The sequence below is a fragment of the Leptonychotes weddellii genome, chromosome 6 (genome assembly GCF_054177405.1).
Source record: "Leptonychotes weddellii isolate Sample4059 chromosome 6, ASM5417740v2, whole genome shotgun sequence".
In the NCBI taxonomy this organism is placed as follows: Eukaryota; Metazoa; Chordata; class Mammalia; order Carnivora; family Phocidae; genus Leptonychotes; species Leptonychotes weddellii.
Window position 1 is genome coordinate 120,013,902 of NC_138374.1, and position 14,139 is coordinate 120,028,040.

The window sequence follows — 14,139 nt, forward strand, 5'->3', positions numbered from 1 at the left end:
CACTGTGAATTGTGTAAGACTGTTGAATCACAGACCTGTACCTCTGAAACAAATACATTATATGTTAAAAAAAGAAGATAGTAGGAAGGGAAAAATGAAGGGGGGGGAATTGGAGGGGGAAACGAACCATGAGAGACTATGGACTCTGAGAAACAAACTGAGGGTTCTAGAGGGGAGGGGGTGGGGGGAATGGGTCAGCCTGGTGATGGATGTTAAGGAGGGCACATATTGAATGGAGCACTGGGTGTTATACCAAACAATGAATCATGGAACACTACATCAAAAACTAATGATGTAATGTACAGTGATTAACATAACATAATAAAATTTAAAAAATGCAAAAAAAAAACCCTAATGATGTAATATAGGGTGATTAGCATAACATAATAAAATTTAAAAAATTTAAAAAAAGAAATAAAAAATATAAATAGTTGAAATAGTCTGGAAAGTCATTTAAAATTTTTTCTTTTTACAAAAGGCAACAACTGGTTTTCTAGTTGCCAGCTCAATTTAGTCTATATAGCGATTTTTCTTCTTTGAAAAAGAAGCAGTTTAAAACAGAGCTCTCTTATAGCACAAAATGATTTATTGTCTTAACTCTGGTGTTCTGCTCTGTTTACCACCTTCAGCCAGAATAGAGTCACCAAGCACATGGCCCTACAGTTGAATCACACTGTAGAAACTCGCAGGAAAAGGCAAAGAGCCCAAACAGAAGAGAAGGAAAGGAGGAATCCCCCTCTGTAGGCTCTGTCTTACATTGGCGTTACATTCTTTAAGCCACTGGATCTTTTTGCTTAAAATTCCCATAATAAGTCAATCAGAAAAAGACAATTATCATATGGTTTCACTCGTATGTGGAATATAAGAAACAGTGCAGAGGATCATAGGGGAAAGGAGGGAACACTGAATGGGAAGGAATTAGAGAGGGAGACAAACCATGAGAGACTCAACTATAGGAAACAAACTGAGGCTTGAGGGAAGGGAAGTGGGTGGGGGTGATGGGCATTAAGAAGGGCGTGTGGTGTGATGAGCCCTGGGTGTTATATGCAACTGACAAATTATTAAACACTACATCCAATACTGATGATGTACTATATGTTGGCTAATTGAATTTAAATTAAATAAAAATTCCCATATCCACACTGCAGTTAAGACATATCTCCTGATAAGAGAACATTTCTTCTGACCGAGTCATTCCAGTTCAGAAGTTCATATTTAAAAAATAATCTAAGGAAAATGAAAATCTGAAAGCATCGAGATGTTCATTGCAATATTATCTGGAACAACAAAGTGTGGGAGATAATTTAAAAATCCAACAAGAGGAGACCTGTCAAATAAATTATTCATGCTCTTTCTTTGCACACACCCTAACAGTGGTGAGCCCTCACCCTGCAATCTTTTACACAGGTTCTTTCTGCTGCCTGGTGTGCCCTCACAGCTTCATACTCATCCATGTGTCCTTCAAAACCTAAAGAAGACATCCCCCAGTTTGGGCCTTCACTGATGGCCTTCAGTTAACCACCATCTTCTGGGTGATCTCTTTCAGTTGAACATATTTCTAACACTGAACTTCGTACACATTTGTGTATATGGTGGTCCATTCTTCAAGACATTCAAAGTCATTTCCATATCTCTCCTCAGCCCCTGAGCACAGTGCCTGGCTCCCATTGGGTTCTGGGAGCAGAGGTGTCAGAAGAAATGAATAGTAAAATATTCATGTAGGAAAGAATATTATGTCACCTTTACATTGAAATTTCTGAATGCAAAGACATATGAAAATAGATGATAGATTATTATGTGACAATTAGAATATAAATTCAATATGCACATTTTGACTTTAATTTTGTAAAGTATACCTAAAGAAAGTGATATGTTAGGAGTTATTTATGTAAGTGGGGTCAGAAGTAGGATAATGAGTGGCTAAAATAATTGTTTCTTTCAAAATGTCTTCAAATTATGCTCTCTCTCTGTAGCAAATATTGCCAATGGTGCCATCCATCCCCCTTGCCCTTCAACTTCAGGGCACATTGGCCCAACTTCCAACTGCAAGGCCCCGTATTTCCTTGTCTGAGGCTTTCTCTGAATCAATTTTGTCAGTTGTGTGGCAGACTAAACAGTGTCAAAGAATTAACACCCCTTTGGGAGTAGCCCTCAGATGGTGGTTAGTGTAAAAATATCCCAGATCCTGTTCCACTTTGAGGTATGTGTTCCGTTGGTGCCCAGACTTCCCCACAGAGATTCAGCAGTATTTACCCGCCGAGGCAAATTGCGTGGTAAGTCACCCTTTATGTTTCCACACCTCTTCCTTGCTCCTCCACGATTTCCTGCTGTCACCACCAAAACAAGTATTTGCACTTAAATCCTTATCTCAGGGTCCATTTCTTTTTTTTTTTTTTTTTAAGATTTTATTTATTTATTTGAGAGAGAGAATGAGAGAGAGAGAGCACATGAGAGGGGGGAGGGTCAGAGGGAGAAGCAGGCTCCCCGCCGAGCAGGGAGCCTGATGCGGGACTCGATCCCGGGACTCCAGGATCATGACCTGAGCGAAGGCAGTCGCTTAACCAACTGAGCCACCCAGGCGCCCTCAGGGTCCATTTCTGAGAGAACCCAAATTAAGACACCCTCTAATAACAAAAATTAATAATTCTGTAGAGAAGTGATACTAAAATGTAAATATTATTGGGAAAGTTCTTTTTTTAAAAGATTTTATTTATTTGACTGAGACATAGCAAGGGAGGGAACACAAGCAGGGGGATCGGGAGAGGGAGAAGCAGGCTTCCCGCGGAGCAGGGAGCCCGATGCGGGGCTCGATCCCAGGACCCTGGGATCATGACCTGAGCCAAAGGCAGACGCTTAACGACTTGAGCTACCCAGGCACCCTCAGGAGAGAGAATTTTTTTTTTTTTTTAAGATTTTATTTATTTATTTGACAGAGAAAGACACAGGAAGAGAGGGAACACAAGCAGGGGGAGTGGGAGAGGGAGAAGCAGGCTTCCCGCGGAGCAGGGACCCCGATGCGGGCTCGATACCAGGACCCCGGGATCATGACCTGAGCCGAAGGCAGGCGCTTAATGACTGAGCTACCCAGGCGCCCCCTATTGGGAAGGTTCTAACACCTTAATTTACTAAAGGTATTGCAAATTAATTAAAATTAGTGATGAAACTGCCAGTTCCCCAAGGACTAGAACACAAAGCAAGCAATCCCTGTGCTAGTTGTGTATGAGTGTAAGGAAAGTTCTGAATTTGAGTCATGAGCCCAAGCCCTGCGTTGGGCTCCACATTGGATGTGGAGCCTACTCATTAAAAAAAAAAGGCTTAAAAACATGATTAGGAAATGGGCATTTTTAGTAAAAATCTAGATATATTGACTGTTTGTATAATGTTATATATATATCCGGATATCTAGAAATATATGAAGACATTTACATAAAGATATTTGATGGTCTTCTTTATTTTATTATGTTACGGTCTTTTGACAGAAATTGGATAAAATACAGGCACTTCTCTGAAAGCATGCTTATTCATCATAGAAATTTGATTCAACATAGTGGAATAATATGAGTTATGGTTTCATCACATTGATCATGACTGAATGTTTTGCAAGTATTAGGAATAACACCTCCCAAGGATGAAAAAGAAAGCTTCTATACACGAACTATGGGAACAAGATCCATTTTAGAGAGTAGCTGGTAGCTTGTTAGTCTTTTATTTTTCTGTTTACTGATGATACTGTACTACAGTAATATGGCCAGGGCAAGGCCAAAGACCCATGAGTACTTGAATCAAAGGACACAGGAAAAATTATTTTGATTTGTTTTTGTTAGCTTTGAGCAACCAATTTCTTCAAAAAACCAAAAACTAATAGCACAAGAGTTATTTTTTTACCAGGCATTCCAGAAATTCCTATAGGAACCCATGCTTTTGCTTGGATGATCTTTAGCCCAGTGCCCTAGAATCATCTGGGGCGATTGATAAAAACCAGGATTTCCAGGTCCCATACAAAGGATTCTGATTCAGCAGGTCTGGAGTAGGGTTCAGGAATTCGCCTTTTTACTGAGTTCCTCAAACAATTCTTATGTAGGTAAACCCCAAACCACACATTGAGAAACACTGCTCTGGCCTCTAGTCATTTTTTCCTCACTAAAAGAAAAAAAAAAAGTGACTTTTTTCAACAAGGGATTCTTACAAATACAGATATATATTATCAGAACAGATCTTACTGCGCTGCAGACCTATCATATCAGTGTTACCAAGATTTTACCTGAATCCTCCTCACTTTACTAGAACAGAGATTCTGTGTAACTAGCAGCTGCTTTCAGGAAGCATGATCAAAATAGAGACATATAAAAACAACAAACAAACAACTTTAAAGAAAGCAAACAAAAAATCCAGTGACCAAACTTATTTTGCAGTACCTTTATTTGTATTACTTAAACATCTTTTAATTATGTTGTTATTATTGAAGTGTAATTGACATACAATGTTATATTAATTTTCTGTGTCCAACATATTGTTTCAACAATTCTATACATTACTCAACACTTACCATGATAAGCGTAGTCACCATCTGTCATCGTACAATGTTATTACAATATTAGTGCCTATATTCTCTATGCTGTACTTTCATCCCCATGACTTATTTTATAACTGGGAGTTTGTACCATCCTCCCTCTCCCTTCCCTCTAGCAACCACCAGTTTTATTCCCTGTGTTTGTGAGTCTGTTTCTGTAGTAACTTTAATTGCCTATCGTTCACAGTAAATATCTTAATTCACTGCTCACTGGATATCTGGTTTCATAAAGGCCTAGGGAACACTGTGAAAAGTCTCTGCTGTCTTAGAAACCCAGTGTCTCACCTTAGCTGTGTGTCTTAGAGATTAATGATGCCATATTGTGCCATGGAAATGTTTCATGATATAGTGGGTGGAAGATATTAGCCAAAAACTGGGAGTGGGCTTAGAGAGAAAAGATAATGATAACAACCTGCAATGTTGCAAGGAATTCTGTAGCCCAAACCCAGTTTTTTCCTTCTGGCCCTGGAAGCAACATCACTTTCACTCAATTCCCCCTCTCTTTACCCATAAAGTATTATTATAATGAATTTTTTTATGAAGTCATGAATGTTTCATATATAGGTATAGAGAAACTCTAAAACCATAAAGTGTTAAAGGTGAAACGAATTTTAGTGATCACCAAATTCAACCTCCTCATTTTATAAAATAGTACACTGAGGCCTAAATTAATTGACTTGCACAAGTCCACAAACAACACACAGCTAGTCATCATTTTATTTTAAAAAACAAAATGAAAAGAGAAAAAAAAAAGATTATCCCCCCCTCAACACACACACAAATTATTTATTCTTTAGAGCTACTCTGATCCTCATTTCAGCATTCAAAGAGCCAGTGCTTTATTTTGATGTCCTAATTCTGGTATTTCTGATTTAAAAAGTATTTGTGTCCTATGTTTTTGTGGTTATGTAAGATAGGAATAAAATTATGAAGAGCTGGAAAAAGCAAAAAGCCTCAGATTATTGATAAAAAGGAAAGCCTGCTGTGTGAAGTTATGTCTCCCTCCCTCCTTCTCTCCATCCATTCCTTCCTTCCTTCTTTCCTTCCTTCCTTCCTTCCCCCCTTCTTCCATCAAACATGCTGAGAGTACAAAAATGATTATGGCATTTAAATTAAAAAGAATGATTATGGCAGTTTCTCCTATTAAAAAGCTCACTATTTAGCCAGATTCAGAAAGTAACAAGTACTTATAAAAATTGCAGGTACCATGATAAGATGTAATAAAAGGAACATCTTTGTTGTCAAATGAGTTGAAGTTGTTCAGACTAGGAAAAGCAGAGGGCTCAGTTCTGCTGGAGAGATGTGTTCTATGTAAAAGTCTATGGGTGAATGAGCCGGGCATGTTAGGGAATGGCTGAAGTGAAGTATAGGATAAATGACAGGAGATGGGGCTGGAAATACAGCCTAGGAGAAGACTAAGAAGAGCATTTTATGCCATTCTAGAGGAATTTGAACTTTGCCTTATATAGTCCCACACAGTCTAGTCCTGAAGACAATAGCTATACATGGCTATTGGCCACTTGAAAGGTGGCTACCCCAAACTGAGATGTGCTGTATGTATAAAACACACATTGGATTTTGAAAACTTAGTATGAAAAAAAGAAAATTAGCCAACTCACTAATAACTTTTTATATGGCTTATATGTTCAAATGATAATATTAATATTATTAGACATTATATTTCTATTCCATTATATTTTTATTTCTATTTTCTATTTTTTTTTAAAAGATTTTATTTATTTATTTGACAGAGAGAGACACAGCGAGAGAGGGAACACAAGAAGGGGGAGTGGGAGAGGGAGAAGCAGGCTCCCCGCAGAGCAGGGAGCCCGATGTGGGACTCGATCCCAGGACCCTGGGATCATGACCTGAGCTGAAGGCAGTTGCTTAACCAACTGAGCCACCCAGGCGCCCTCTATTTTCTATTTTTTATACTGTTGTATAAGCAGTAGTAATGTACTCAAAATCGTGGGTTTTTAAAACTTCACTGTTTTTAATTACTGAAGTACTTTAAACTGCCAATATCATGATTCCAGGCCTAAATGATTTAGTCTGTATCTCTAAAAAATAACATTTTCTATGTAAAGAAATAACAATATCAAATATTTAATAGTTAATAATAATTACTTAACATCATCTATTATTCAGGCTATATTAAAAATTTCCAGTTGTCCCCCAAATGTCTTTATAGCTGGTTTGTCAAAACCAGAATGCAGTCCAGGACCATCATTACATCTGCAGGTCCTTGACCTCTTTTAGTTTAGAATAGTCCCCTCTTTCCCTCTTATTTTTTTGTGTCACTAACTTGATAAATAGACCAGCCCAATTATTCATGTTCTACCTTCTCAGTTTGTCTGATTTGTTGTTGTTTAGCCTGGTACTCTGTACTTCCTGTAGTGTATAAATTAGACCTACAGACTTGAGTAGGTTCCAGTGAAACATTTCTTTTGCTCTGATATAAAACATATAATGTGAGTTCCTCATATTTTATCTCATCAAGAGATAAGACATGTCTGATTTCATCACTGTTTGTGGTGCCAAGGTTGACCCTTAGATGTAGTGAGGGCAGCTTTATTCCTCCAATACAAAGTTGTGTTTTCATTTGGTAACCAGGAAGCTTTTAATTAAAAGAATACTGCAATTATGTCTTCATTGTGAAGTAGTGTCGATTATGGAGGAGGGAATAAAAGAAGAGAGAAAACAGAAAGACCACTAGTAGTCTTTTATTACAGTCTAGAAAAGAGAGAGATGATGATCTTACTTTGAACTGGGGATCGTGCTAATTCCTTAGCACGTGTTACATTTATAAATCCTCACACAACTGTATGGGATAAGTTTTCTTATCCCCATCGTCTGGTTAAAACTGAGCTTTACAGAGATTGAGCAGTGGCAGAGTGGTGATTAAAACGCAGCTCTGTCTGACATCAAAATCCATATACTGGACCGCTCTCCTATGCTGACTGCAATAATAATTTGGTTTGAGAGGCTTTGGTTTGAACATTTTTATATTTTATTTTAAGTTTTTTTTAGAGAGAGAGAGAGTGTGCAAGCATGGGGGGAGGGATAGAGAGAGAGAGGGACAGAGAGAATCTTAGCAGGCTCCACACCCAGCATGAAGCCTGATGCAGGGCTTAAACTAATGACCCTGAGGTCATGACCTGAGCTGAAATCAAGAGTCTGACGCTTAACTGACTGAGGCATCCAGGTGACCCTGAATGTTTTGAATGCTTTTAAAAATTTGGTGACTGGGACACCTGGGTGGCTCAGTCGGTTAAGCATCTGCCTTTGGCTCAGGTCATGATCCCAGAGTCCTGGGATCGAGTCCCGCATCGGGATCCCTTCTCAGCAGGGAGCCTGTTTCTCCCTCTCCCTCTGCTGCTCCCCCCGCTTGTACACTCTCTCGCTCTCTGACAAATAAATAAATAAATACAATCTTAAAAAAAAATTTGGTGACCAACGAACTACTTGGGGTATGGAAGAAATAACTCTAAAGTGTTTCTCTTGGACAATTAGGTGGTATGGCTGTTGAATTTGAAATGTTATTTGGAAATGTCAGCTGAAAATATAGGTCTGGAATTCAGAAGACAGATCAAAGAAAAAGTAGAGACGAGTAGAATTGTAGATTCAAGAGTTATCTGCATAGATATGTTAGCTTAGACTTGGGGAGTGTATAGAGTCACCTAGTATATTTATACAGCATTAAGACACCTTCACTTTGTATGTGTAAACCATTTGAGATTAGCAAACCAATATCAAAAGGGAGACAACTGCATGAATTAAAAATGCCATTTCTGATTTTTATATTCCTGAAAAAGTTAAAAATATTATAAAGAATTATTAGTATATTATTTCAGTATAAATTCTTTATGTTACTGTGTGGGAGGGTTAGAGTATTTCTAATGGAAGACATTTTCCCTGCGGTCGGTGGTTATCATGATCCTTACATCTAAACCAGTTCTGGTAGGCAGAAGTTTATTTATTTACAGAGTGGGGCAGAGTCTTTTAAACTAGGCTGGTCATAGAAAACCTTGATATTATACTTACTATATTATGGAATAACCCATACTTTGAACAATCTTGAGGGAAACACACCACAGTTGCCTCTCAAATTCTTAGAATAGTAGTCTAGAATTCTGAGAATTTGTTCTGCTCTATTTGAGGTTGAATACAAAATGGTATGTGGTGGTAAAATAATGAATTGTTTAGAATTCTTAACAAAAGCTAAAAGGTTATTTTTCTAGTCATCTGAAATTATCTTTGTTTCTCTAGGGCAGTAGTAAGGATCTGTTTTTCATTTAATGGTCTTTCTCAAGGAACTTCTGAGAAATCGGATAACTCCTTTCTCCTGAGGTAAGTAAAGTGTTAAAAAGGACATTCATCAAAATTCAAGATAAGCAGATATATTTGCTCCATATTTATAAAGTTATAGAAAGTTGAAATTTCTTTCTTAAGGAATTTTTGATTACTTTAAATGGCAATTACAAAAGGAAAAAAAAACCCACAGTATTTTGGAACAGGGGTCAGATAAAACCAGGTTTAAATAAATTTCATGGAAAGTCCTTAAGAGGGAAAAGTAGTCATAAAAAATGCATTCTGAGGACTGTGTGTGGAAAATGAGGAAAGGCAGTCCCTCTATCCTCTGTCTTCCTGAAGTGAGTGGTCAGATTGGCTGGCTTTTCCTGTACAACTGAAGTGTCTTCAAGACATGGGATGATCTCGGTGAGGCTGCTCCTTCTTAGTTTCCAGGACGCATAGGATGCACTAATCACAAAAGGGAAAATCTGTTATTCTTATAGTAAGAAAATTGCAGTGATGGGACAGTTCAATTAGCCCTATGAATAGATGTCACAATCTTTAATTTTAACTTTGATAAAGCTCTGCGACACTCATTGGTGCAACCATATATTTTACTGCAGCTTACTCATGAGAATAGTTTCCATATTTTATTGTATAGAACACTACTGTAAACCTTATTAGTCTTAGCACTCTTACCTTCTACTGCTCAGTGTTTATGCTAATAAACCATCGCTAAAGAGATGAATGCCTCCAATGAATCAACTATTGATTAGTAAATACGATAACTTCAACATTCTGCCAGCTACATTTAACCCAACACCCTTATTTTATAGATGATAAAACTGGAACTCTAGAGACATAAGGAATTTATCCAAAGTCACACAGATAATTAGAGCCAGAATTAGCCTAGAACCCAGACATCTGACCTGAAGCTCTTCCCATTGCCTTCATACTTAGATGGGGTCAATTTTCTGACAGATTAGTTCTTATCTTTAGTGGTGATGGAGGTTACGCTACTGAGATGACAAGTTAGTTATTTTCATCTTACATATTACTAATAGTAAGATTGGATCAACTTCATAGAATCAGTTGTATTATATCCAACTGGATGCATTGTTTGTGGTCATTTTTAAAAAAATGGTGGGTGGTTTAGAGGCATTTTATTTTCCTGGGGCATTGGAGATATGTGAAAATAACAACATGTAGTGGAAAGAAACTTGGATTATAGTTCTGTCTTTATCATTGACCCTGTTAAAGTCACTTAACTTCATGGCATCTCAGTTTTTCAAGCTGTAAAATAAAGACCATAGTACCTACTTATATAACAAAGGTGGAGAATTTTCAAAAAGATCCTCTAAACTTGTGGTAGCATGTTTAGGTTGACCAAATGATAAGCCTGTAGAGAGATCTTCGTATCATTTGCTTTGGGAGTTTCTTACCGGCAGGCTGTCTCCGACGCCATTGATGACTTTGAAGGTGTGGTGATAAAAATAAACATCCTATTTATTTTGTAATGTGCTTGTGATGAAACACACCAGTGTGAGTCTTAAAGAGCACTGACTGCTGCTAATTAACATTATGCCACATTTTATAACATCCTAAGGAAGGTTGGACAGAGCTGACTCATTCCCATTGTACATGGTGTACTCATTGAGCAAACAAGAACACAGTGGACTCCTGAAAGTTGAGATGTGAACGTTTTCTATTAATTTCAAGGAACTTGTATGTTGTGTGCACAGCTGTTCTGTCCTACTCCTCATGCAGGAGGCAGAAATGACTTTAAAGTCCCTCAGTAATAGCAATAAGAAAAATAGCTATAATTTATCAATCTCTTATTTTATGTCAGTCACTGTGCAAGAGTTATACATGTATTATTTCTAATTCTCAAAGTAACCCTGTGAGGGGTATTATTATACTTGTTTTACTGAATAATGTTTTTATAGAAAGAAAATAAAATATAATTTGAATGTCTTTGTTTCCATTTCTACTCTACAGCAGGTATGCTTGTTTCTCATTTTTCCTTATGACTCTTGGCGAAGCAGAGACAAGCATTATTAATTCCCATCAGCAGATAAACTAAGGCAAGTTGGAGTTAAATACCTTGCTCAAATATTAGCATCAGCTCTATGACTGGGGCCTTAATTTCACCTTGGGCTATGTTTTCATTAGACCACTGGTTTTCAAATTAACACATTCAACAATTGAATGCTGGCTATGTACTTGGATCTAGGGAGAGAATACATACACAGCTCCTGCCCTATTTGAATGGGGATGAGTCCAAATCAGAACCCTCTGAACAGGCCTATCTTTGGGGCTCCGATGGCCTCATCTTTTCCCTTCCCTCTTCCTCACAGTACGGTTAGGCCCCTTGACACAGGTTTAAATAGTTAAAATGAACTCATCACTACCATTTGTTGAGCACTGTTTAGAAGGGTGTAAAGCACTCTACCTGTATCATCTTTATCTCTTCAGTGCCCTGGGAGGAAGGATGATTCTGGGTTTTGTTTTTTGTTCTTGTTTTCTTGGCCAGGGAAGAGACACAAGAGGATGCCAAGCAAACGAGAGGCAGAGGTTGAGCCTCAAGGCTGCTCTAAAATCGGTTGTTCTGCCTCCCGTCCCACATGGCTTCTTGGTGCATGGACCTCAGTTTATTGTAAGTAGCAACTGGTGAGTCCACTTTCTGTCTTGCTCTACCTTCTGCAGGCTACAGGGGCAAGGAGAGGTGAGGCGCGCAGGTGGTTTGGAGAAGAGAAAAACCCACGTCCTCTGGTTACTCTGGGATTATTGCAGGAAGTTATAAAAAGGCTTGGAAGTAGCAGGCTCGAGCTGTGGACTCTGAATGGGGAGGTTTGACTTTTGAGGCCACTCTATGAAGTAGCCTAGTAGTGATACTGAGAATTCAAACACCAAACTCGGACTATGTGGCAAATAGGGAAAAGAAATATTAAGGAAACTCTTGGAGGGATTACTGGAGGAAAAGTTTCAAAGCGTTTAGCTAGGATCATCTCTAGTGTTCCAGTGTTGTTCTTTTTCTTTTTTAAATGTAGTCTCTTATAGTCTTTTTTCTTCTGTAAGATTTGTTTATTTTAGAGAGGGAGGGAGAGCACGGGGATGGAGAGGGACAGAGAGAGAGGGAGAAACTTTTTCTTTTTTTAAAGATTTTTGTTTATTCATTAGAGAGAGAGCACAAGCAGGGTTGGGGGCAGCGGGCAGGGGTGGAGGGGCAGAGGGAGAAGTAGGCTCCTCGCTAGGCAGGGAGCCTGATGCGGGGCTCAATCCCAGGACCCCAGGATCCTGATCTGAGCTGAAGGCAGACGCTTAACTCACTGAGTCCCCTGGTCACCCCCCAGTGTATTTTTGTAGCAAACTAAACTCTATTCCTGATTGACTTTAGCCTCATCTATGTGTGTGATTTCTTTCACATAATTTCCTGCTAATCTCTCGTCTTTAATCCTAAATCCCCAGCTCTACACTGAGCCCTGTTTCTGAGGCAAAGGGATCTTGGCAGTGCATGCTGAGTGGTGCTTTGCATGCAAGAGCTTCAAAAATATGTGAATAGTGAGTAAAAGTAAAGATAAAAAATTTGGGGGGGCACAATCATTATTTTCAGCTTGGTAGGATAAATTGCTTCACCTTGCTGATTTATAGAACTCCAAGTAAATTCTGAAGATGAGCGCTCCATCAATCCTACCTTATTACACAAATAACTCTCTCTGCTTTGTGTCCAGAACAACTGATATCAATCAGCTCCTTATTTCTAGCAAGCAGCTCATTTTCTTGATACATTGATCTAACTTGCCTATTGAATCACTAGTAATCAGTTTCTGATCCCTGCTTCTCCACTTCAGTAATAACTTAACAGATAGTACTTTGTTTCAAAGTCTGTTAGAATATCAGAAGAATGCTTCATTGTTAATGACTGAACCCAAGGGATAAAATAAAATTTAATTATATAATTAACCCTTGGCAGAAAAGTAGATAATTTGGTTTTACCCTTACTCTAATCATACCTCAGTTCTATGTATTTTAAATAGGTAAACTGTTTATCATTTATAGGGTTTATCTATTTGATATTATACTAGCCACTTGAAACATACTTAGTGGGCTACTATAATTTTGTCCTAAAATTCATTTAAAATTTTGAGTCTTACACTTTGTTTTATTGATTAATTTATGTATTAAAAATGTATTACATGAATACTGTTTGTCAATCTTGGGCTACATTATTTAGAGGCTTAAAATACAGTTAGTATCAGGCTCCAGGGAAATATGATATAAAATTGTATAGTTCATTGTTTATGGATTACCTTGGTTATTTTATCACTCAATATACAAGGCAATATTGAACATGTTTGTGTGCCTTATAAATCTTTAAAGGTCATGTGGGCTGTTGATAAATGACTACCTTCTGGTTCACTCTCTTTACTGACAAGCTATTCAGAAAAAAATTACTATATTCGAAAAAAAATTAATGGTATACTTTTCTAAGGCTTGGATCAGGAAAGTGGAAAAGTGCTCAGGAAAAAAACTGAAGCTAAAACCAGAAATTTCTCAGTACTTAAACTTTCTTTTACTGTTTAATATAGTTGAGTTCCTTTAATAATTTTAAATGAAGCAACTTCATTCTATAAATTAACCAAACCTAGTGATTAGTTGTTTAAGCTGAAGTTTTCTCACACCCTTAAATTCCCCTTAGCTTCCCCAACTTCCCCACCTACCCTTAAACTATTATAAGAGTTTAAATGATTTTCAAAAGATTTAAGAAGGGGGCGCCTGGGAGGCTCAATCGTTAGGCGTCTGCCTTCAGCTCGGGTCATGGTTCCAGGGTCCTGGGATCGAGCCCCGCATCGGGATCCCTGCTCAGTGGGAGGCCTGCTTCTCCCTCTCCCACTCCCCCTGCTTGGGTTCCCTCTCTCGCTGTCTCTCTCTGTCAAATAAATAAATAAAATCTTGAAAAAAAAAAGATTTAAAAAGGCCTGAAGTCCAACCATACCCCAGCTTCATTGGATTAGGTTCGAGGCTATGGTATCCCCACCCCCATCCCCTAGGGGATCCCATGTGCAGACAAGAGTGAGAACCGGTGGTAGAAACACCCTCTTAGTTCTCAGGGGAGAGAATTTTCAGGCATCTTCTGAGATTCTCCTCTGCTCTGCTCTCTTTCACAACCAATTCCCATGAAGAGTCATTATAGTCTAAAGTCAATTTAGTCCATTTGTTTTAGGATATCCGTGAATGTATATGCTTGTTATTTTGTAAAAAAAAAAAAAAAAAAA

General features: G+C 38.1%; 1 long non-coding RNA gene across 5 annotated transcripts in view; it reads left to right on the forward strand.

The window, feature by feature from the left end:
- Positions 1 to 14,139, forward strand: part of LOC145722365 (uncharacterized) — a 179,279-nt gene that overhangs the window by 47,118 nt on the left and 118,022 nt on the right. For all 5 annotated transcript variants that reach the window (XR_014146587.1, XR_014146583.1, XR_014146586.1 and 2 more), the window contains 2 exons: positions 8,840 to 8,920; positions 11,397 to 11,519. This is a non-coding gene — a long non-coding RNA (uncharacterized LOC145722365). The remainder of the gene's footprint in view (positions 1 to 8,839; positions 8,921 to 11,396; positions 11,520 to 14,139) is intronic.